The sequence below is a fragment of the Lissotriton helveticus genome, chromosome 10 (assembly GCF_964261635.1).
Source record: "Lissotriton helveticus chromosome 10, aLisHel1.1, whole genome shotgun sequence".
Classification (NCBI taxonomy): Eukaryota; Metazoa; Chordata; class Amphibia; order Caudata; family Salamandridae; genus Lissotriton; species Lissotriton helveticus.
The window spans coordinates 369,279,615-369,304,959 of NC_136071.1; positions in this window are offsets into that span (position 1 = coordinate 369,279,615).

Below are 25,345 nucleotides of genomic sequence, written 5' to 3' on the forward strand. Positions count from 1 at the left end.
GATAGGATCTCTGCACTTGTGATAGGATCTCTGCATTCATGGTGGGATCTCTGCACGTGTGGTGACATCTCTGCACTTATGGTGGGATCTTTGCACTTATGGTGGGATCCTGCACTTGTGATAGGATCACTGCACTTATGGTGGGATCTCTGCACTTATGATGGGATCTCTCCACTTGTGGTGGGATCTCTGTACTTGTGGTGGGATCTCTGCAATTGTGGTGGGATCTCTATACTCATGGTGGGATCTCTGCACTTGTGGAGGGATCTCTGCATTCATAGTGAGATCTCTCTACTTGTGATGGCATCTCTGCACTTGTGGTGGGATCTCTGCACTTGTGATGGGATCTTTGCACTCATGGTGGGATCTGTGCATTCATGGTGGGATCTCTGTAATTGTGGTGGGATCTCTGCACTTGTGATGGGATCTTTGCACTCATGGTGGGATCTGTGCATTCATGGTGGGATCTCTGTACTTGTGGTGGGATCTCTGTGCTTGTGATGGGATCTCTGCACTCATAGTGGGATCTCTGCACTTGTGAAGGGATCTTTGCACTCATGGTGGGATCTCTGCACTTGTGGTGGTATCTCTGCACTCATAGTGGGATGTCTCTACTTGTGATGGCTTCTCTGCACTCATGGTGGGATCTCTGCACTTACGGTGGGATATTTGCACTTGTGATAGGATCTCTGCACTTGTGATAGGATCTCTGCATTCATGGTGGGATCTCTGCACATGTGGTGACATCTCTGTACTTGTGGTGGGATCTTTGCACTTATTGTGGGATCCTGCACTTGTGATAGGATCACTGCACTTATGGTGGGATCTCTGCACTTATGGTGGGATCCTGCACTTGTGATAGGATCACTGCATTCATGGTGGGATCTTTGCACTTGTGGTGGGATCTCTGCACTCATGGTGGGATCTCTGCACTTGTGGAGGGATCTCTGCATTCATAGTGAGATCTCTCTACTTGTGATGGCATCTCTGCACTTGTGGTGGGATCTCTGCACTTGTGATGGGATCTTTGCACTCATGGTGGGATCTGTGCATTCATGGTGGGATCTCTGTAATTGTGGTGGGATCTCTGCACTTGTGATGGGATCTTTGCACTCATGGTGGGATCTGTGCATTCATGGTGGGATCTCTGTACTTGTGGTGGGATCTCTCTACTTGTGATGGGATCTTTACTATCATGGTGGGATCTCTGCACTTGTGATGGGATCTCTGCACTCATAGTGGGATCTCTGCATTCATGGTTGTATCTCTGCACTTGTGATGGGATCTCTTCACTTGTGGTGGGATCTCTGTACTTGTGGTGGGATCTCTGCACTTGTGGTGGGATCTCTATACTCATGGTGGGATCTCTGCACTTGTTAAGGGGATCTCTGCACTCATGGTGGGATCTCTGCACTTATGGTAGGATCTCTGTACTCATAGTGGGATCTCTCTACTTATGGTGGGATCTCTGCACTTGTGATCTCTGCTCTTATGGAGGGATCTCTGCACTTGTGATAGGATCTCTGCACTTGTGGTGGGATCTCTGCACTTGTGGTGGAATCTCTGCACTCATGGTGGGATCTTTGCACTCATGATGGCATCTCTGCACTTGTGGTAGGATCTCTGCCCTTATGGTGGGATCTCTGCACTCATGGTGGGATCTTTGTACTTGTGATGGTGTGCCTGCGCTCATGGTGGGATCTCTGCACTTGTGGTGGGATCTCTGCACTCATGGTGGGATCTCTGCACTTGAGGTGGGATCTCTGCACTCATAGTGGGATCTATCTACTTGTGATGGGATCTCTGCTTTCATGGTGGGATCTCTGCACTTGTGATGGGCTATTTGCACTTGTGGTGGGATCTCTGCATTCATGGTGGATCTTTGTACTTGTGGTGGGATCTCTGCACTTGTGGTGGGATCTCTGCATTCATGGTGGAATCTCTGCACTCATGGGATCTCTGTACTTGTGAAGGGATCTTGACTTGACTTGACTTGTGAAGGGATCTCTGCACTTGCGGTGGGATCTCTGCATTCATGGTGTGATCTCCACACTTGTGGTAGGATCTCTCTGTACTTGTGGTGGGATCTCTCTACTTGTGATGGGATCTTTACTATCATGGTGGGATCTCTGCACTTGTGATGGGATCTCTGCACTCATAGTGGGATCTCTGCATTCATAGTGAGATCTCCCAACTTGTGATGGGATCTCTGCACTTGTAGTGGGATCTCTGCACTCATAGTGAGATCTCTGCACTTGTGATGGGATCTTTGCACTCATGGTGGGATCTCTGCACTTGTGGTGGTATCTCTGCACTCATAGTGGGATGTCTCTACTTGTGATGGGTTCTCTGCACTCATGGTGGGATCTCTGCACTTGTGATGGGATCGCTGTAATCATGGTGGGATCTCTGCACTTGTGATGGGATCTCTGCACTTGTGGTGGGATCTCTGTACTTGTGATGGGATCTCTGCAATTGTAATAGGATCTCTGCATTTATGGTGGGATCTTTGCACTTGTGGTGGTATCTCTGCACTCATGGTGGGATCTCTGCACTTGAGGAGGGATCTCTGCATTCATAGTGAGATCTCTCTACTTGTGATGGCATCTCTGCACTTGTGGTGGGATCTCTGCACTTGTGATGGGATCTTTGCACTCATGGTGGGATCTGTGCTTTCATGGTGGGATCTCTGTATTTGTGGTGGTATCTCTGCACTCATAGTGGGATCGCTCTACTTGTGATGGGATCTCTGCACTTGTGATGGGATCTCTGCACTTGTGATGGGATCTCTGCATTCATGGTTGGATCTCTGCACTTGTGATGGGATCTCTGCACTCATGGTGGGATCTCTCTACTTGTGATGTGATCTCTGCACTCATGGTGGGATTTCTGCACTTGTAATGGGATCCCTGCACTCATGGTGGGATCTCTGCACTTGTGATGGGATCTCTGTACTTCTGGTGGGATTTCTGCACTCATGGTGGTATCTCTACACTTGTGATGGAATCTTGCACTCATGGTGGGATCTCTGCACTTGTGGTGGGATTTCTGCACTCATAGTGAGATCTCTGCACTTGCGGTGGGATCTCTGCATTCATGGTGTGATCTCCACACTTGTGGTAGGATCTCTGTACTTGTGGTGGGATCTCTCTACTTGTGATGGGATCTTTACTATCATGGTGGGATCTCTGCACTTGTGATGGGATCTCTGCACTCATAGTGGGATCTCTGGATTCATAGTGAGATCTCCCAACTTGTGATGGGATCTCTGCACTTGTGGTGGGATCTCTGCACTCATAGTGAGATCTCTCTATTGTGATGCAATCTCTGCACTCATGGTGGGATCTCTGTGCTTGTGATGGGATCTCTGCACTCATAGTGGGATCTCTGCACTTGTGATGGGATCTTTGCACTCATGGTGGGATCTCTGCACTTGTGGTGGTATCTCTGCACTCATAGTGGGATGTCTCTACTTGTGATGGCTTCTCTGCACTCATGGTGGGATCTCTGCACTTGTGATGGGATCGCTGTAATCATGGTGGGATCTCTGCACTTGTGATGGGATCTCTGCACTTGTGGTGGGATCTCTGTACTTGTGATGGGATCTCTGCACTTGTAATAGGATCTCTGCATTCATGGTGGGATCTTTGCACTTGTGGTGGGATCTCTGCACTCATGGTGGGATCTCTGCACTTGTGGAGGGATCTCTGCACTTGTCATGGGATCTTTGCACTCATGGTGGGATCTGTGCATTCATGGTGGGATCTGTGCATTCATGGTGGGATCTCTGTACTTGTGGTGGGATCTCTCTACTTGTGATGGGATCTCTGCACTTGTGGTGGGATCTCTGCACTTGTGATAGGATCTCTGCATTCATGGTGGGATCTCTGCACTCATGGTGGGATCGCTGCACTTGTGATGGGATCTCTGTACTTGTGGTGGGATCTTTGCACTCATGGTGGGAGCTCTGCACTCATGGTGGGGTCGCTGCACTTGTGATGGGATCTCTGCACTCATAGTGGGATCTCTCTACTTATGATGGGATGTCTGCACTGTGGTGGGATCTCTGCACTCATAGCGGGATCTCTCTACTTGTGATGGGGTCTGTGCACTTATGGTGGGATCTCTGCATTTGTGGTGGGATCTCTGCACTCACAGTAGGATCTCTCTACTTGTGATGGGATCTCTGCACTCATGGTAGGATCTCTGCTTTTGTGATGGGATCTCTTCACTCATGGTGGGTTCTCTGCACTTGTGGTGGGATCTCTGCACTCATAGTGGCATCTCTCTACTTGTGATGGGATCTCTATACTCATAGTGGGATCTCTGCACTTGTGATGGGATCTCTGCACTCATGGTAGGATCTCTGCATTTGTGATGGGATCACTGCACTTATGGTGGGATCTTTGCACTTGTGGTAGGATCTCTGCATTTGTAATAGGATCTCTGCATTCATGGTGGGATCTCTGCACTTGTGGGATCTCTGCTCTCATGAAGGGATCCTTGTCCTTGTGGTAGGATCACTGTACTCATGGTGGGATCTCTCTACTTGTGATGGGATCTCTACACTCATGGTGGGATCTCTGCGCATGTGATGGGATCTCTGCACTCATAGTGGGATCTTTACACTTGTGATGGGATCTCTGCAGTCATAGCAGGATAACTGCACTTGTGGTGGGATCTCTGCACTCATAGTGGGATCTATCTACTTGTGATGGGATCTCTGCTTTCATGGTGGGATCTCTGCACTTGTGATGAGATCTCTACACTCATGGTGGGATCTCTGCACTTGTGATGGGCTATTTGCACTTGTGGTGGGATCTCTGCATACATGGTGGATCTTTGTACTTGTGGTGGGATCTCTGCACTTGTGGTGGGATCTCTGCACTCATAGTGAGATCTCTCTATTGTGATGCAATCTCTGCACTCATGGTGGGATCTCTGTGCTTGTGATGGGATCTCTGCACTCATAGTGGGATCTCTGCACTTGTGATGGGATCTTTGCACTCATGGTGGGATCTCTGCACTTGTGGTGGGATTTCTGCACTCATAGTGAGATCTCTGCCCTTGTGGTGGGATCTCTGCACTTGTGATGGGATCTCTGCACTCATGGTGGGATCTGTGTACTCATAGTGGAATCTCTTTACTTGTGATGGGATCTCTGCACTTGTGGTGGGATCTCTGCACTTATGGTGGGTTTTCTATACTTATTGTGGGATCTCTGCACTTGAGATGGGATCTCTGTACTCATGGTGGGATCTCTGCACTTGTGGTGGGATCTCTGCACTCATAGTGGGATCTCTCTTTTTTTGATGGGATCTCTGCACTTATGGTGGGATCTCTGCACTTATGAGGGGATCTCTTCACTTGTGGTGGGATCTCTGCACTTGTGGTGCGATCTCTGCACATGTGGTGGGATCTCTATACTCATGGTGGTATCTCTGCACTTGTGATGATTGGATCTCTGAACTTATGGTAGGATCTTTGCACTTGTGATGGGATCTCTGCACTTATGGTGGTTTTTTTGCACTAGTGGTAGGATCTCTGCACTTGTGATAGGATCTCTGCATTCATGGTGGGATCTCTGCACATGTGGTGACATCTCTGCACTTATGGTGGGATCTTTGCACTTATGGTGGGATCCTGCACTTGTGATAGGATCACTGCACTTATGGTGGGATCTCTGCACTTATGATGGGATCTCTTCACTTGGGGTGGGATCTCTGTACTTGTGGTGGGATCTCTGCAATTGTGGTGGGATCTCTATACTCATGGTGGGATCTCTGCACTTGTGGAGGGATCTCTGCATTCATAGTGAGATCTCTCTACTTGTGATGGCATCTCTGCACTTGTGGTGGGATCTCTGCACTTGTGATGGGATCTTTGCACTCATGGTGGGATCTGTGCATTCATGGTGGGATCTCTGTAATTGTGGTGGGATTTCTGCACTTGTGATGGGATCTTTGCACTCATGGTGGGATCTGTGCATTCATGGTGGGATCTCTGTACTTGTGGTGGGATCTCTGTGCTTGTGATGGGATCTCTGCACTCATAGTGGGATCTCTGCACTTGTGAAGGGATATTTGCACTCATGGTGGGATCTCTGCACTTGTGGTGGTATCTCTGCACTCATATTGGGATGTCTCTACTTGTGATGGCTTCTCTGCACTCATGGTGGGATCTCTGCTCTTACAGTGGGATATTTGCACTTGTGGTAGGATCTCTGCACTTGTGATAGGATCTCTGCATTCATGGTGGGATCTCTGCACGTGTGGTGACATCTCTGCACTTATGGTGGGATCTTTGCACTTATGGTGGGATCCTGCACTTATGATAGGATCACTGCACTTATGGTGGGATCTCTGCACTTATGGTGGGATCCTGCACTTGTGATAGGATCACTGCATTCATGGTGGGATCTTTGCACTTGTGATGGGATCTCTGCACTCATGGTGGGATCTCTGCACTTGTGGAGGGATCTCTGCATTCATAGTGAGATCTCTCTACTTGTGATGGCATCTCTGCACTTGTGGTGGGATCTCTGCACTTGTGATGGGATCTTTGCACTCATGGTGGGATCTGTGCATTCATGGTGGGATCTCTGTAATTGTGGTGGGATCTCTGCACTTGTGATGGGATCTTTGCACTCATGGTGGGATCTGTGCATTCATGGTGGGATCTCTGTACTTGTGGTGGGATCTCTCTTCTTGTGATGGGATCTTTACTATCATGGTGGGATCTCTGCACTTGCGATGGGATCTCTGCACTCATAGTGGGATCTCTGCATTCATGGTTGTATCTCTGTACTTGTGATGGGATCTCTTCACTTGTGGTGGGATCTCTGTACTTGTGGTGGGATCTCTGCACTTGTGGTGGGATCTCTATACTCATGGTGGGATCTCTGCACTTGTGATGGGATCTCTGCACTCATGGTGGGATCTCTGCACTTATGGTAGGATCTCTGTACTCATAGTGGGATCTCTCTACTTATGGTGGGATCTCTGCACTTGTGATCTCTGCTCTTATGGAGGGATCTCTGCACTTGTGATAGGATCTCTGCACTTGTGGTGGGATCTCTGCACTTGTGATAGGATCACTGCACTTATGGTGGGATCTCTGCACTTATGGTGGGATCCTGCACTTGTGATAGGATCACTGCATTCATGGTGGGATCTCTGCACTTGTGGAGGGATCTCTGCATTCATAGTGAGATCTCTCTACTTGTGATGGCATCTCTGCACTTGTGGTGGGATCTCTGCACTTGTGATGGGATCTTTGCACTCATGGTGGGATCTGTGCATTCATGGTGGTATCTCTGTAATTGTGGTGGGATCTCTGCACTTGTGATGGGATCTTTGCACTCATGGTGGGATCTGTGCATTCATGGTGGGATCTCTGTACTTGTGGTGGGATCTCTCTACTTGTGATGGGATCTTTACTATCATGGTGGGATCTCTGCACTTGTGATGGGATCTCTGCACTCATAGTGGGATCTCTGCATTCGTAGTGAGATCTCCCAACTTGTGATGGGATCTCTGCACTTGTGGTGGGATCTCTGCACTCATAGTGAGATCTCTCTACTGTGATGCAAACTCTGCACTCATGGTGGGATCTCTGTGCTTGTGATGGGATCTCTGCACTCATAGTGGGATCTCTGCACTTGTGATGGGATATTTGCACTCATGGTGGGATCTCTGCACTTGTGGTGGTATCTCTGTACACATAGTGGGATGTCTCTACTTGTGATGGGTTCTCTGCACTCATTGTGGGATTTCTGCACTTGTGATGGGATCGCTGTAATCATGGTGGGATCTCTGCACTTGTGATGGGATCTCTGCACTTGTGGTGGGATCTCTGTACTTGTGATGGGATCTCTGCACTTGTAATAGGATCTCTGCATTCATGGTGGGATCTTTGCACTTGTGGTGGGATCTCTGCACTCATGGTGGGATCTCTGCACTTGTGGAGGGATCTCTGCATTCATAGTGAGATCTCTCTACTTGTGATGGCATCTCTGCACTTGTGGTGGGATCTCAGCACTTGTGATGGGATCTTTGCACTCATGGTGGGTTCTGTGCATTCATGGTGGGATCTCTGTAATTGTGGTGGTATCTCTGCACTCATAGTGGGATCACTCTACTTGTGATGGGATCTCTGCACTTGTGATGGGATCTCTGCACTTGTGATGGGATCTCTGCATTCATGGTTGTATCTCTGCACTTGTGATGCGATCTCTGCACTCATGGTGGAATCTCTCTACTTGTGATGCGATCTCTGCACTCATGGTGGGATTTCTGCACTTGTGATGGGATCCCTGCACTCATGGTGGGATCTCTGCACTTGTGATGGGATCTCTGTACTTCTGATGGGATCTCTGCACTCATGGTGGTATCTCTACACTTGTGATGGAATCTTGTACTCATGGTGGGATCTCTGCACTAGTGGTGGGATTTCTGCACTCATAGTGAGATCTCTGCCCTTGTGGTGGGATCTCTGCACTTGTGATGGGATCTCTGCACTCATGGTGGGATCTGTGTACTCATATTGGAATCTCTTTACTTGTGATGGGATCTCTGCACTTGTGGTGGGATCTCTGCACTTATGGTGGGTTTTCTACACTTATTGTGGGATCTCTGCACTTGAGATGGGATCTCTGTACTCATGGTGGGATCTCTGCACTTGTGGTGGGATCTCTGCACTCATAGTGGGATCTCTCTACTTTTGATGGGATCTCTGCACTTATGGTGGGATCTCTGCACTTATGAGGGGATCTCTTCACTTGTGGTGGGATCTCTGCACTTGTGGTGCGATCTCTGCACATGTGGTGGGATCTCTATACTCATGGTGGGATCTCTGCACTTGTGATGATGGGATCTCTGCACTTATGGTGGGATCTTTGCACTTGTGATGGGATCTCTGCACTTACAGTGGGTTTTTTGCACTAGTGGTAGGATCTCTGCACTTGTGATAGGATCTCTGCATTCATGGTGGGATCTCTTCACGTGTGGTGACATCTCTGCACTTATGGTGGGATCTTTGCACTTATGGTGGGATCCTGCACTTGTGATAGGATCACTGCACTTATGATGGGATCTCTGCACTTATGATGGGATCTCTTCACTTGTGGTGGGATCTCTGTACTTGTGGTGGGATCTCTGCAATTGTGGTGGGATCTCTATACTCATGGTGGGATCTCTGCACTTGTGGAGGGATCTCTGCATTCATAGTGAGATCTCTCTACTTATGATAGCATCTCTGCACTTGTGGTGGGATCTCTGCACTTGTGATGGGATCTTTGCACTCATGGTGGGATCTGTGCATTCATGGTGGGATCTCTGTACTTGTGGTGGGATCTCTGTGCTTGTGATGGGATCTCTGCACTCAAAGTGGGATCTCTGCACTTGTGAAGGGATATTTGCACTCATGGTGGGATCTCTGCACTTGTGGTGGTATCTCTGCACTCATAGTGGGATGTCTCTACTTGTGATGGCTTCTCTGCACTCATGGTGGGATCTCTGCACTTACGGTGGGTTATTTGCACTTGTGGTAGGATCTCTGCACTTGTGATAGGATCTCTGCATTCATGGTGGGATCTCTGCACGTGTGGTGACATCTCTGCACTTATGGTGGGATCTTTGCACTTATGGTGGGATCCTGCACTTATGATAGGATCACTGCACTTATGGTGGGATCTCTGCACTTATGGTGGGATCCTGCACTTGTGATAGGATCACTGCATTCATGGTGGGATCTTTGCACTTGTGGTGGGATCTCTGCACTCACGGTGGGATCTCTGCACTTGTGGAGGGATCTCTGCATTCATAGTGAGATCTATCTACTTGTGATGGCATCTCTGCACTTGTGGTAGGATCTCTGCACTTGTGATGGGATCTTTGCACTCATGGTGGGATCTGTGCATTCATGGTGGGATCTCTGTAATTGTGGTGGGATCTCTGCACTTGTGATGGGATCTTTGCACTCATGGTGGGATCTGTGCATTCATGGTGGGATCTCTGTACTTGTGGTGGGATCTCTCTACTTGTGATGGGATCTTTACTATCATGGTGGGATCTCTGCACTTGTGATGGGATCTCTGCACTCATAGTGGGATCTCTGCATTCATGGTTGTATCTCTGCACTTGTGATGGGATCTCTTCACTTGTGGTGGGATCTCTGTACTTGTGGTGGGATCTCTGCACTTGTGGTGGGATCTCTATATTCATGGTGGTATCTCTGCACTTGTGATGGGATCTCTGCACTCATGGTGGGATCTCTGCACTTATGGTAGGATCTCTGTACTCATAGTGGGATCTCTCTACTTATGGTGGGATCTCTACACTTGTGATCTCTGCTCTTATGGAGGGATTCCTGCACTTGTGATAGGATCTCTGCACTTGTGGTGGGATCTCTGCACTTGTGGTGGAATCTCTGCACTCATGGTGGGATCTTTGCACTCATGATGGGATCTCTGCACTTGTGGTAGGATCTCTGCCCTTATGGTGGGATCTCTGCACTCATGGTGGGATCTTTGTACTTGTGATGGTGTGTCTGCGCTCATGGTGGGATCTCTACCCTCATAGTGGGATCTCTCTACTTGTGATGGGATCTCTGCATTTGTGGTGGGATCTCTGCACTTGTGATGGGATCTTTGCACTCATGGTGGGATCTCTGCACTTGTGGTGGTATCTCTGCACTCATACTGGGATGTCTCTACTTGTGATGGCTACTCTGCACTCATGGTGGGATCTCTGCACTTGTGATGGGATCGCTGTAATCATGGTGGGATCTCTGCACTTGTGATGGGATCTCTGCACTTGTGGTGGGATCTCTGTACTTGTGATGGGATCTCTGCACTTGTGGTGGGATCTCTGCACTTGTGATGGGATCTTTGCACTCAAGGTGGGATCTGTGCATTCATGGTGGGATCTCTGTAATTGTGGTGGGATCTCTGCACTTGTGATGGGATCTTTGCACTCATGGTGGGATCTGTGCATTCATGGTGGGATCTCTGTACTTGTGGTGGGATCTCTGTGCTTGTGATGGGATCTCTGCACTCATAGTGGGATCTCTGCACTTGTGAAGGGATATTTGCACTCATGGTGGGATCTCTGCACTTGTGGTGGTATCTCTGCACTCATAGTGGGATGTCTCTACTTGTGATGGCTTCTCTGCACTCATGGTGGGATCTCTGCACTTACGGTGGGATATTTGCACTTGTGGTAGGATCTCTGCACTTGTGATAGGATCTCTGCATTCATGGTGGGATCTCTGCACGTGTGGTGACATCTCTGCACTTATGGTGGGATCGCTGTAATCATGGTGGGATCTCTGCACTTATGGTGGGATCCTGCACTTGTGATAGGATCACTGCATTCATGGTGGGATCTTTGCACCTGTGGTGGGATCTCTGCACTCATGGTGGGATCTCTGCACTTGTGGAGGGATCTCTGCATTCATAGTGAGATCTCTCTACTTGTGATGGCATCTCTGCACTTGTGGTGGGATCTCTGCACTTGTGATGGGATCTTTGCACTCATGGTGGGATCTGTGCATTCATGGTGGGATCTCTGTAATTGTGGTGGGATCTCTGCACTTGTGATGGGATCTTTGCACTCATGGTGGGATCTGTGCATTCATGGTGGGATCTCTGTACTTGTGGTGGGATCTCTCTACTTGTGATGGGATCTTTACTATCATGGTGGGATCTCTGCACTTGTGATGGGATCTCTGCACTCATAGTGGGATCTCTGCATTCATGGTTGTATCTCTGCACTTGTGATGGGATCTCTTCACTGGATCTCTGTACTTGTGGTGGGATCTCTGCACTTGTGGTGGGATCTCTATACTCATGGTGGGATCTCTGCACTTGTGATGGGATCTCTGCACTCATGGTGGGATCTCTGCACTTATGGTAGGATCTCTGTACTCATAGTGGGATCTCTCTACTTATGGTGGGATCTCTGCACTTGTGATCTCTGCTCTTATGGAGGGATCTCTGCACTTGTGATAGGATCTCTGCACTTGTGGTGGGATCTCTGCACTTGTGATGGAATCTCTGCACTCATGGTGGGATCTTTGCACTCATGATGGGATCTCTGCACTTGTGGTAGGATCTCTGCCCTTATGGTGGGATCTCTGCACTCATGGTGGGATCTTTGTACTTGTGATGGTGTGTCTGAGCTCATGGTGGGATCTCTGCCCTCATAGTGGGATCTCTCTACTTGTGATGGGATCTCTGCATTTGTGGTGGGATCTCTGCACTTGTGATGGGATCTTTGCACTCATGGTGGGATCTCTGCACTTGTGGTGGTGTCTCTGCACTCATACTGGGATGTCTCTACTTGTGATGGCTACTCTGCACTTATGGTGGAATCTCTGCACTTGTGATGGGATCGCTGTAATCATGGTGGGATCTCTGCACTTGTGATGGGATCTCTGCACTTGTGGTGGGATCTCTGTACTTGTGATGGGATCTCTGCACTTGTAATAGGATCTCTGCATTCATGGTGGGATCTTTGCACTTGTGGTGGGATCTCTGCACTCATGGTGGGATCTCTGCACTTGTGGAGGGATCTCTGCATTCATAGTGAGATCTCTCTACTTGTGATGGCATCTCTGCACTTGTAGTGGGATCTCTGCACTTGTGATGGGATATTTGCACTCATGGTGGGATCTGTGCATTCATGGTGGGATCTCTATAATTGTGGTGGGATCTCTGCACTTGTGATGGGATCTTTGCACTCATGGTGGGATCTGTGCATTCATGGTGGGATCTCTGTACTTGTGGTGGGATCTCTCTACTTGTGATGGGATCTTTACTATCATGGTGGGATCTCTGCACTTGTGATGGGATCTCTGCACTCATAGTGGGATCTCTGCATTTGTAGTGAGATCTCCCAACTTGTGATGGGATCTCTGCACTTGTGGTGGGATCTCTGCACTCATAGTGAGATCTCTCTACTGTGATGCAAACTCTGCACTCATGGTGGGATCTCTGTGCTTGTGATGGGATCTCTGCACTCATAGTGGGATCTCTGCACTTGTGATGGGATATTTGCACTCATGATGGGATCTCTGTACTTGTGGTGGTATCTCTGCACACATAGTGGGATGTCTCTACTTGTGATGGGTTCTCTGCACTCATGGTGGGATCTCTGCACTTGTGATGGGATCGCTGTAATCATGGTGGGATCTCTGCACTTGTGATGGGATCTCTGCACTTGTGGTGGGATCTCTGTACTTGTGATGGGATTTCTGCACTTGTAATAGGATCTCTGCATTCATGGTGGGATCTTTGCACTTGTGGTGGGATCTCTGCACTCATGGTGGGATCTCTGCACTTGTGGAGGGATCTCTGCATTCATAGTGAGATCTCTCTACTTGTGATGGCATCTCTGCACTTGTGGTGGGATCTCTGCACTTGTGATGGGATCTTTGCACTCATGGTGGGATCTGTGCATTCATGGTGGGATCTCTGTAATTGTGGTGGTATCTCTGCACTCATAGTGGGATCGCTCTACTTGTGATGGGATCTCTGCACTTGTGATGGGATCTCTGCACTTGTGATGGGATCTCTGCATTCATGGTTGTATCTCTGCACTTGTGATGGGATCTCTGCACTCATGGTGGAATCTCTCTACTTGTGATGTGATCTTTGCACTCATGGTGGGATTTCTGCACTTTTGATGGGATCCCTGCATTCATGGTGGGATCTCTGCACTTGTGATGGGATCTCTGTACTTCTGGTGGGATCTCTGCACTCATGGTGGTATCTCTACACTTGTGATGGAATCTTGCACTCATGGTGGGATCTCTGCACTTGTGGTGGGATTTCTGCACTCATAGTGAGATCTCTGCCCTTGTGATGGGATCTCTGCACTTGTGATGGGATCTCTGCACTCATGGTGGGATCTGTGTACTCATAGTGGAATCTCTTTACTTGTGATGGGATCTCTGCACTTGTTGTGGGATCTCTGCACTTATGGTGGGTTTTCTACACTTATTGTGGGATCTCTGCACTTGAGATGGGATCTCTGTACTCATGGTGGGATCTCTGCACTTGTGGTGGGATCTCTGCACTCATAGTGGGATCTCTCTACTTTTGATGGGATCTCTGCACTTATGGTGGGATCTCTGCACTTATGAGGGGATCTCTTCACTTGTGGTGGGATCTCTGCACTTGTGGTGCGATCTCTGCACATGTGGTGGGATCTCTATACTCATGGTGGGATCTCTGCACTTGTGATGATGGGATCTCTGCACTTATGGTGGGATCTTTGCACTTGTGATGGGATCTTTGCACTTACGGTGGTTTTTTTGCACTAGTGGTAGGATCTCTGCACTTGTGATAGGATCTCTGCATTCATGGTGGGATCTCTGCACGTGTGGTGACATCTCTGCACTTATGGTGGGATCTTTGCACTTATGGTGGGATCCTGCACTTGTGATAGGATCACTGCACTTATGGAGGGATCTCTGCACTTATGATGGGATCTCTTCACTTGTGGTGGGATCTCTGTACTTGTGGTGGGATCTCTGCAATTGTGGTGGGATCTCTATACTCATGGTGGGATCTCTGCACTTGTGGAGGGATCTCTGCATTCATAGTGAGATCTCTCTACTTGTGATGGCATCTCTGCACTTGTGGTGGGATCTCTGCACTTGTGATGGGATCTTTGTACTCATGGTGGGATCTGTGCATTCATGGTGGGATCTCTGTAATTGTGGTGGGATCTCTGCACTTGTGATGGGATCTTTGCACTCATGGTGGGATCTGTGCATTCATGGTGGGATCTCTGTACTTGTGGTGGGATCTCTGTGCTTGTGATGGGATCTCTGCACTCATAGTGGGATCTCTGCACTTGTGAAGGGATCTTTGCACTCATGGTGGGATCTTTGCACTTGTGGTGGTATCTCTGCACTCATAGTGGGATGTCTCTACTTGTGATGGCTTCTCTGCACTCATGGTGGGATCTCTGCACTTACGGTGGGATATTTGCACTTGTGATAGGATCTCTGCACTTGTGATAGGATCTCTGCATTCATGGTGGGATCTCTGCACGTGTGGTGACATCTCTGCACTTATGGTGGGATCTTTGCACTTATGGTGGGATCCTGCACTTGTGATAGGATCACTGCACTTATGGTGGGATCTCTGCACTTATGGTGGGATCCTGCACTTGTGATAGGATCACTGCATTCATGGTGGGATCTTTGCACTTGTGGTGGGATCTCTGCACTCATGGTGGGATCTGTGCATTCATGGTGGGATCTCTGTAATTGTAGTGGGATCTCTGCACTTGTGATGGGATCTTTGCACTCATGGTGGGATCTGTGCATTCATGGTGGGATCTCTGTACTTGTGGTGGGATCTCTCTACTTGTGATGGGATCTTTACTATCATGGTGGGTTCTCTGCACTTGTGATGGGATCTCTGCACTCATAGTGGGATCTCTGCATTCATGGTTGTATCTCTGCACTTGTGATGGGATCTCTTCACTTGTGGTGGGATCTCTGTACTTGTGGTGGGATCTCTGCACTTGTGGTGGGATCTCTATACTCATGGTGGGATCTCTGCACTTGTGATGGGATCTCTGCACTCATGGTGGGATCTCTGCACTTATGGTAGGATCTCTGTACTCATAGTGGGATCTCTCTACTTATGGTGGGATCTCTGCACTTGTTATCTCTGCTCTTATGGAGGGATCTCTGCACTTGTGATAGGATCTCTGCACTTGTGGTGGTATCTCTGCACTTGTGGTGGAATCTCTGCACTCATGGTGGGATCTTTGCACTCGTGATGGGATCTCTGCACTTGTGGTAGGATCTCTGCCCTTATGGTGGGATCTCTGCACTCATGGTGGGATCTTTGTACTTGTGATGGTGTGCCTGCGCTCATGGTGGGATCTCTGCCCTCATAGTGGGATCTCTCTACTTGTGATGGGATATCTGCACTTGTGGTGGGATCTCTGCACTTGTGATGGGATCTCTGCACTCATGGTGGGATCTCTGCACTTGTGGTGGGATCTCTGCACTCATGGTGGGATCTCTGCAATTGAGGTGGGATCTCTGCACTCATAGTGGGATCTATCTACTTGTGATGGGATCTCTGCTTTCATGGTGGGATCTCTGCACTTGTGATGGGCTATTTGCACTTGTGGTGGGATCTCTGCATTCATGGTAGATCTTTGTACTTGTGGTGGGATCTCTGCACTTGTGGTGGGATCTCTGCACTTGTGATAGGATCTCTGCATTCATGGTGGAATCTCTGCACTCATGGGATCTCTGCACTTGTGAAGGGATCTTGACTTGACTTGACTTGTGAAGGGATCTCTGCACTTGCGGTGGGATCTCTGCATTCATGGTGTGATCTCCACACTTGTGGTAGGATCTCTGTACTTGTGGTGGGATCTCTCTACTTGTGATGGGATCTTTACTATCATGGTGGGATCTCTGCACTTGTGGTGGGATCTCTGCACTCATAGTGAGATCTCTGCCCTTATAGTGGGATCTTTGCACTTGTGATGGGATCTCTGCACTCATGGTGGGATCTGTGTACTCATAGTGGAATATCTTTACTTGTGATGGGATCTCTGCACTTGTGGTGGGATCTCTGCACTTATGGTGGGTTTTCTGCACTTATTGTGGGATCTCTGCACTTGAGATGGGATCTCTGTACTCATGGTGGGATCTCTGCACTTGTGGTGGGATCTCTGCACTCATAGTGGGATCTCTCTACTTTTGATGGGATCTCTGCACTTATGTTGGGATCTCTGCACTTATGAGGGGATCTCTTCACTTGTGGTGGGATCTCTGCACTTGTGGTCCGATCTCTGCACATGTGGTGGGATCTCTATACTCATGGTGGGATTTCTGCACTTGTGATGATGGGATCCCTGTACTTATGGTGGGATCTTTGCACTTGTGATGGGATCTCTGCACTTACGGTGGGATATTTGCACTTGTGGTAGGATCTCTGCACTTGTGATAGGATCTCTGCATTCATGGTGGGATCTCTGCACATGTGGTGACATCTCTGCACTTATGGTGGGATCTTTGCACCTATGGTGGGATCCTGCACTTGTGATAGGATCACTGCACTTTAGGTGGGATATCTGCACTTATGATGGGATCTCTTCACTTGTGGTGGGATCTCTGTACTTGTGGTGGGATCTCTGTACTTGTGGTGGGATCTCTATACTCATGGTGGGATCTCTGCACTTGTGATGGGATATCTGCACTCATGGTGGGATCTCTGCACTTATGGTAGGATCTCTGTACTCATAGTGGGATCTCTCTACTTATGGTGGGATCTCTGCACTTGGGATCTCTACTCTTATGGAGGGATCTCTGCACTTGTGATAGGATCTCTGCATTTGTGGTGGGAACTCTGCACTTGTGGTGGGATCTCTGCACTCATGGTGGGATCTTTGCACTCATGGTGGGATATCTGCACTTGTGGTAGGATCTCTGCCCTTATGGTGGGATCTCTGCACTCATGGTGGGATCTTTGTACTTGTGATGGTGTATCTGTGCTCATGGTGGGTCCTCTGCCCTCATAGTGGGACCTCTCTACTTGTGATGGGATCTCTGCATTTGTGGTGGGATCTCTGCACTTGTGATGGGTTCTGCACTCATGGTGGGATCTCTGCACTTGTGGTGGGATCTCTGTACTCATGGTGGGATCTCTGCACTCATAGTGGGATCTATCTACTTGTGATGGGATCTCTGCTTTCATGGTGGGATCTCTGCACTTGTGATGAGATCTCTACACTCATGGTGGGATCTCTGCACTTGTGATGGGCTATTTGCACTTGTGGTGGGATCTCTGAATTCATGGTGGATCTTTGTACTTGTGGTGGGATCTCTGCACTTGTGGTGGGATCTCTGCACTTGTGATAGGATCTCTGCATTTATGGTGGAATCTCTGCACTCATGGGATCTCTGCACTTGTGAAGGGATCTTGACTTGACTTGACTTTTGAAGGGATCTCTGCACTTGCGGTGGAATCTCTGCATTCATGGTGTGATCTTCACACTTGTGGTAGGATCTCTGTACTTGTGGTGCGATCTCTCTACTTGCGATGGGATCTTTACTATCATGTGGGAGCTCTGCACTTGTGATGGGATCTCTGCACTCATAGTGGGATCTCTGCATTCATAGTGAGATCTCCCAACTTGTGATGGGATCTCTGCACTTGTGGTGGGATCTCTGCACTCATAGTGAGATCTCTCTACTGTGATGCAATCTCTGCATTCATGGTGGGATCTCTGTGCTTGTGATGGGATCTCTGCACTCATAGTGGGATCTCTGCACTTGTGATGGGATCTTTGCACTCATGGTGGGATCTCTGCACTTGTGGTGGTATCTCTGCACTCATAGTGGGATGTCTCTACTTGTGATGGGTTCTCTGCACTCATGGTGGGATCTCTGCACTTGTGATGGGATCGCTGTAATCATGGTGGGATCTCTGCACTTGTGATGGGATCTCTGCACTTGTGGTGGGATCTCTGTACTTGTGATGGGATCTCTGCACTTGTAATAGGATCTCTGCATTCATGGTGGGATCTTTGCACTTGTGGTGGGATCTCTGCACTCATGGTGGGATCTCTCTACTTGTGATGGCATCTCTGCACTTGTGGAGGGATCTCTGCACTTGTGATGGGATCTCTGCACTCATGGTGGGATCTGTGCATTCATGGTGGGATCTCTGTAATTGTGATGGTATCTCTGTACTCATAGTGGGATCACTCTACTTGTGATGGGATCTCTGCACTTGTGATGGGATCTCTGCACTTGTGATGGGATCTCTGCATTCATGGTTGGATCTCTGCACTTGTGATGGGATCTCTGCACTCATGGTGGGATCTCTCTACTTGTGATGTGATCTCTGCACTCATGGTGGGATTTCTGCACTTGTGATGGGATCCCTGCACTCATGGTGGGATCGCTGCACTTGTGATGGGATCTCTGTACTTCTGGTGGGATCTCTGCACTCATGGTGGTATCTCTACACTTGTGATGGAATCTTGCACTCATGGTGGGATCTCTGCACTTGTGGTGGGATCTCTGCACTCATAGTGAGATCTCTGCCCTTGTGGTGGGATCTCTGTACTTGTGATGGGATCTCTGCACTCATGATGGGATCTCTGCACTCATGGTGGGATCTGTGTACTCATAGTGGAATCTCTTTACTTGTGATGGGATCTCTGCACTTGTGGTGGGATCTCTGCACTTATGGTGGGTTTTCTGCACTTGTGGGATCTCTGCACTTGAGATGGGATCTCTGTACTCATGGTGGGATCTCTGTACTTGTGGTGGGATCTCTGCACTCATAGTGGGATCTCTCTACTTTTGATGGGATCTCTGCACTTATGGTGGGATCTCTGCACTTATGAGGGGATCTCTTCACTTGTGGTGGGATCTCTTCACTTGTGGTGCGATCTCTGCACTTGTGGTGCGATCTCTGCACATGTGGTGGGATCTCTATACTCATGGTGGGATCTCTGCACTTGTGATGATGGGATCTCTGCACTTATGGTGGGATCTTTGCACTTGTGATGGGATCTCTGCACTTACGGTGGGATATTTGCACTTGTGGTAGGATCTCTGCACTTGTGATAGGATCTCTGCATTCATGGTGGGATCTCTGCATGTGTGGTGACATCTCTGCACTTATGGTGGGATCTTTGCACTTATGGTGGGATCCTGCACTTGTGATAGGATCACTGCACTTATGGTGGGATTTCTGCACTTATGATGGGATCTCTTCACTTGTGGTGGGATCTCTGTACTTGTGGTGGGATCTCTGCGCTTTTGATGGGATCTCTGCACTCATGGTGGGATCTCTGCACTTATGGTAGGATCTCTGTACTCATAGTGGGATCTCTCTACTTATGGTGGGATCTCTGCACTTGTGATCTCTGCTCTTATGGAGGGATCTCTGCACTTGTGATAGGATCTCTGCACGTGTGGTGGGATCTCTACACTTGTGGTGGGATCTCTGCACTCATGGTGGGATCTTTGCACTCGTGTTGTGATCTCTGCACTTGTGGTAGGATCTCTGCCCTTATGGTGGGATCTCTGCACTCATGGTGGGATCTTTATACTTGTGATGGTGTATCTGCGCTCATGGTGGGATCTCTGCCCTCATAGTGGGATCTCTCTACTTGTGATGGGATCTCTGCATTTGTGGTGGGATCTCTGCACCTGTGATGGGTTCTGCACTCATGGTGGGATCTCTGCACTTGTGATGGGATCTCTACACTTATGGTGGGATCTCTGCACTTGTGATGGGATCAATGCTCTCATGATGGGATTCTTGTCCTTGTGATAGGATCTCTGCATTCATGGTGGAATCTCCACACTCATGGGATCTCTGCACTTGTGAAGGGATCTCTGCACTTGTGGTGGGATCTCTGCATTCATGATGTGATCTCTGCACTTGTGGTGGGATCTCTGTACTTGTGATGGGATCTTTGCACTCATGGTGGGATCTCTGCACTTGTGATGGGATCTCTGTACTCATGGTGGGATCTCTGCATTCAAAGTGAGATCTCCCAACTTGTGATGGGATCTCTGCACTTGTGGTGGTGTGGTATATAAATAAATAATACCGGATCTAGGTTTTACTGGACATAGTAATAACAGATAGCTCAATAAATAAGAGTCAAAATTCGAGGTAGTAGGAGTTTGCAGGTTTAATACAGCATAAAGGACAGGAACAGGACAACCTGCACAGGAATAGGATGGCAGAGCCCGGCAGGGGGGACAGGATTGGACTGGCGTGGCCCGGCAGCTGCCGGGGCTGGATCTGGGATGAGCGCGCTAACATTTAATAACAGTACACAAGCATATATACTAAAACAGTTGCATTACAATGAATACAGTAGGCGGAGCAGTGGGTGTGGTCAATAGCAGTCGCGAAAGATAAGGGTGAAAGTAGGTGTAACAGGAGGCGTATACATAGACATGTGATGTAAACGTAACGGAATATGTCATAAATGGGGCGGAAACATGGAGGGGGCTACCTAAGGAGCCGGGACCTCTAACCTAATGGTGCGCGCAAACTGACAATGACGTGTTACTAGGAGAAGCTGGGGGCTATGAACTCTGTGCTAGGAGTAGAGACTGAAGTCTGGAGAGTCAGGGCGACATGTGCCTAAACAATATCTAGTATCTGATGTTTAGAGAACATGTTGATATAAACTAAAAGCTATCGGGGTAAAGGCTAACAGACTCTAAGACTGGTGCATGCATTATTCTACATGTAGTGCGTGATGAAGAATATTAAATGACCATTAATACAGTATTTCTCTTATATGGAGACGTAAAGGCTAGACTGTGACGGAAACTATTGATGCGATTCAGTAGTTTAGGAATGCAGAGAAGGAGGGCTGGACTGATAACTAGAATCATAACATATTCTTGGCAGACTCGTAGGCAGAGCCAGGCTGAGCCGGGCACTGTGAGGCAGGAAGTAAGTGAAGGGTCGAGGATACAGGTGGGGGCTGTATCGCTCCTCAGCGAGGGCTCAGGAGACAGGAGCTGAATCTGGTGTCCAGGCCCTTTTTGAGGCCTAGAAACGGGGACTTTACAATGAAATAACGTGCACACTGAGAAACGTGGCAACGTAACTTTACATAGGCCTGATATTCGTAGTATTCACGAGAACTGGAAACTGGCATACTAGAGATGGACACAACTGTAATTGCGTCTTTAATCGAACATGGGGAATACATATGCATATTAATCATACACACATAACATAAGATGGAGGACACGTAGGGACACAGAACATGGCAAAATTTACTTTTCCACATTCCCTCCTTGTCACTACGTTTCCATCAGGAAACATCAATATTCATGATACCATCTATCATTTCATACAGTATCATTTGCTCGTCTCGAATTTTCTTGGAACGGGATTTAGAACGGGACTTGGGACTAGGAATACAAGAGGTAGCACAAATGCCACAAATCGCAGGGCCACATTGTATACATAGGCAGCAACTGAATATGATTGCTACTGCAATACCTAGAAATGACAATACTTTCCATCCCCAGGCGGAAATTATATTCCAGAACCAACCGGACCATGTCCAGGTGCCTGGATCTTGGTGTAACATATGGGCAATTTTATGGAGTCTGGTTATAGCTGAATAAACAGACGGCGCGTTATTAGGAATGAAAATGCAGCAACTAGATCCGATGACTCTACATGCCCCGCCCCTATCGGCCAGTATGACGTCAAGGACGAGACGATTCTGGAGCACGACAATTCTCATAAAGGATTGCTCTTCGGTCAAGTTACCTAGAGCAGAAGTAGTCTCAATCACTACTGCTTCAAGGGTTCTCGTTAATCTACGTATCAGTTTACTATTCACGACTGTACCTAAATAAGGAAATACACCTTTATTGATATCTATGTATTGTTCTAGAGCAGTTTCAGTATAATCGACAATCGGGAGGTCTCTTTTGTGTCTCGTATGTACTAGGTGGGAATTCCTATGATAGTCAGGTGGGGCTAGAAAACTGGTGGCAGTAGGAAGGCAATGTAACAGGTTCCCTCCCAATCGAGGGGCAGACGAACATATGCGGTCTGACCACAAACAAAATAAGAATGACGTGAAGCTTTAAAAATAGATTTCCTACTGTCACTATACTTGATAATAGTAGTACAATCACTATGTCCTACATGTACGGAACCATTCTTTCGGACACATAATTCGCCTTTAACTGGTAGTACTGACATAGCAGGTAAGTCTGGAGTAGTATCAGACTGGACATTCAGGACCATAAAATTCGAAGAATAATTACCTAGATTATAAACTTCATTTTCTAGATCTAACCCTGTTCTGTGGGGAAGACCTTGCTTGTCTGGAAAACATGTACTGTTAAGAAAAGACATATCTGTTGAGGATGACGTTAACGTGGACCATGCTCCACACGAACCATTATGTGAAAATGGATAAGGAAAGAGTGGCAGAACTCCCTTCGGTGTCTGGAAAGGGGGGAGTCGACCACACACCCAACAATTAGTGGCATTGCTGGTCTGGTGTGAATAATGTAACATGCGGATAAAGGAATTATTACGCATAGCAAGACGATATGAGAGTTCATGAGAAGGCAGATCACTAAACGTGTGCTCTACTGTAGCATTAGCAGACTTATTTACATGAGAAACTGGAAAATACAAATAAAATGCATAACCTGTGCAGGTAATCATAAGGCTGAAAAACAATATGAAACTTAGAAAAACGATACATCGGATTGAGTTTTGATTAACTCTCTCACTATGGGGGTCTATTTTATACATGTCAGAAACCGGTCTAACCGTTTCACCTAGGGGAGGACTTAGACAATCAAACTGGCTGACTTATTTTACTAGACCTTAATTTTTTCTTATACTCCTGTTGCGGAGTTTTCTCTAACAGGGAGGGTTCAGTATCATTGTCTTTTGCGGGACAGTCCTTAAGAATAGTACTTTGGCAGTCTTTAAAATTCTCGGAAATGTTCTTAGAAACAGGCTTTAGTCCGTAAAACTTCTTCACATGTGACAAATGGACCCAGCCCTTCCTGCCTTCCAGCTTGACGGCAGTACGGGTGGCCAGGAGGACCTGTCTGGGTTCTTTCCAGCGAGGCTCCAGCGGACTTGAACGATCAAAGTTCCTGACAAGAACCATGCATCCGGGAACGATTTCATGCGGTGCCACCTCGGTATTGTCTGGAAATGCGGCGGCAACCTGTGAACGACAAGAGTGTAGGGCAGACATCAAGGAAGCTAGGTAATCTGTCAGCATATTACTTGAAACATCGGTAATACTTCGGGGTCTAGGTGTACCCCACATATTAGGGGGGCGGCCAAATACGACCTCATACGGGGACAGACCTGATCTGGAATGTGCGACCATGCGCATATAAAACAAAGCGACTGGCAGAGCTACTAACCAGTCCACACCTTTCTCTTTACATATTTTAGCAATACGGATTTTCAGGGTCTGGTTATGTCTCTCTACGAGACCGGCTGCTTCAGGATGGCGTACACAATGGAACTTCCACTGGTACCCTAATAAAAGGGAAACATGTTTCATAAGCTCAGATGAGAATGGCTGGCCGTTATCAGAATATACGACTCTAGGGAGTCCATAACGGGGGAAGAACTCACGAACCAACTGCTTGGCAGTGGTCGCGGCTGTGTAATCTGGGACTGGATATGCCTCTGTCCATCTGGACAAAGCGCATACAACTACAAGGACATACTTGAAACCTCGACATCGCTCCATCTGAATATAATCCATCTGGAGGACTTCAAAAGGGTGGTCAGGGGGCTGGAATCCACCTTGTTCCACCGGGACACTTTTACCTGGATTAAACTGGCAACATATCATACAGGTACGGACTTTCTGCTTGGCTGCAGCTCGTAAATGCTTATTGAACCAAATGTTCTGGATACTGTCTAACATAGCTTTTTCTCCTAAATGTGCTGGACTATGTGCGGTATTGATAATGACTTGAACCATAGAGTCGGGGAGAAACCATATGGCTCTACCCTTCGTTACCCATCCCTGATCTGTCTGGACCCCTCCTTGTTCGGACCATTTCTTAATTTCATCGGGAGTAGCATGTAACTGGATATCTATGACATCTTGAGTGGGGTCCTTAACTGTCATGCATGTAGTCGGATCTGGAGTATGTGTCTGTGTCGGATTAACTGAAATGTCTGGAGTCTGTGCTGTAAGCTTGGCTGTGCGATCTGCTAGATCATTACCTTGAGAAATAATGTCAGTAACTTTCGTATGTGCTTTGCACTTCATGATAGCAATAGATGTCGGTAAGTGTATGGCATCTAATAGAGCTTGAATAAGGAGACCATGCTGAATCTTGGTTCCATGAGAAGTCATGAAACCTCTCTCCTGCCAGAGTACTCCAAAGTCGTGGACAACTCCAAATGCGTAACGTGAATCTGTGTAAACATTAACTTTCAGGTTCTTAGCGTGTATGCAGGCTTGGGTCAGAGCAACTAGCTCTGCTGCTTGAGCAGACAGGGTGTCAATACGGTGTGTTTCTATAACGTCAGTGTCAGTAGTCACTGCATACGCGGCTACTAGTTCTCCTGTACTTGTTCTCATACATGAACCATCCACATAAAGTGTCAGGTCGGGATCTGGTAATGGAATATCTGTCAGATCTTGTCTTGGCTTAGTCATAATGCTAACTACTTCCACACAGTCGTGTGTGGCAGGATTCGAATTAACTGACGGTAACAGTGTAGCAGGATTTAGAACGTTGCAGCGCCTGATTTCTATGTGTGGCTGGAACAGTGTCAGTTCATAACCTGTTAAAC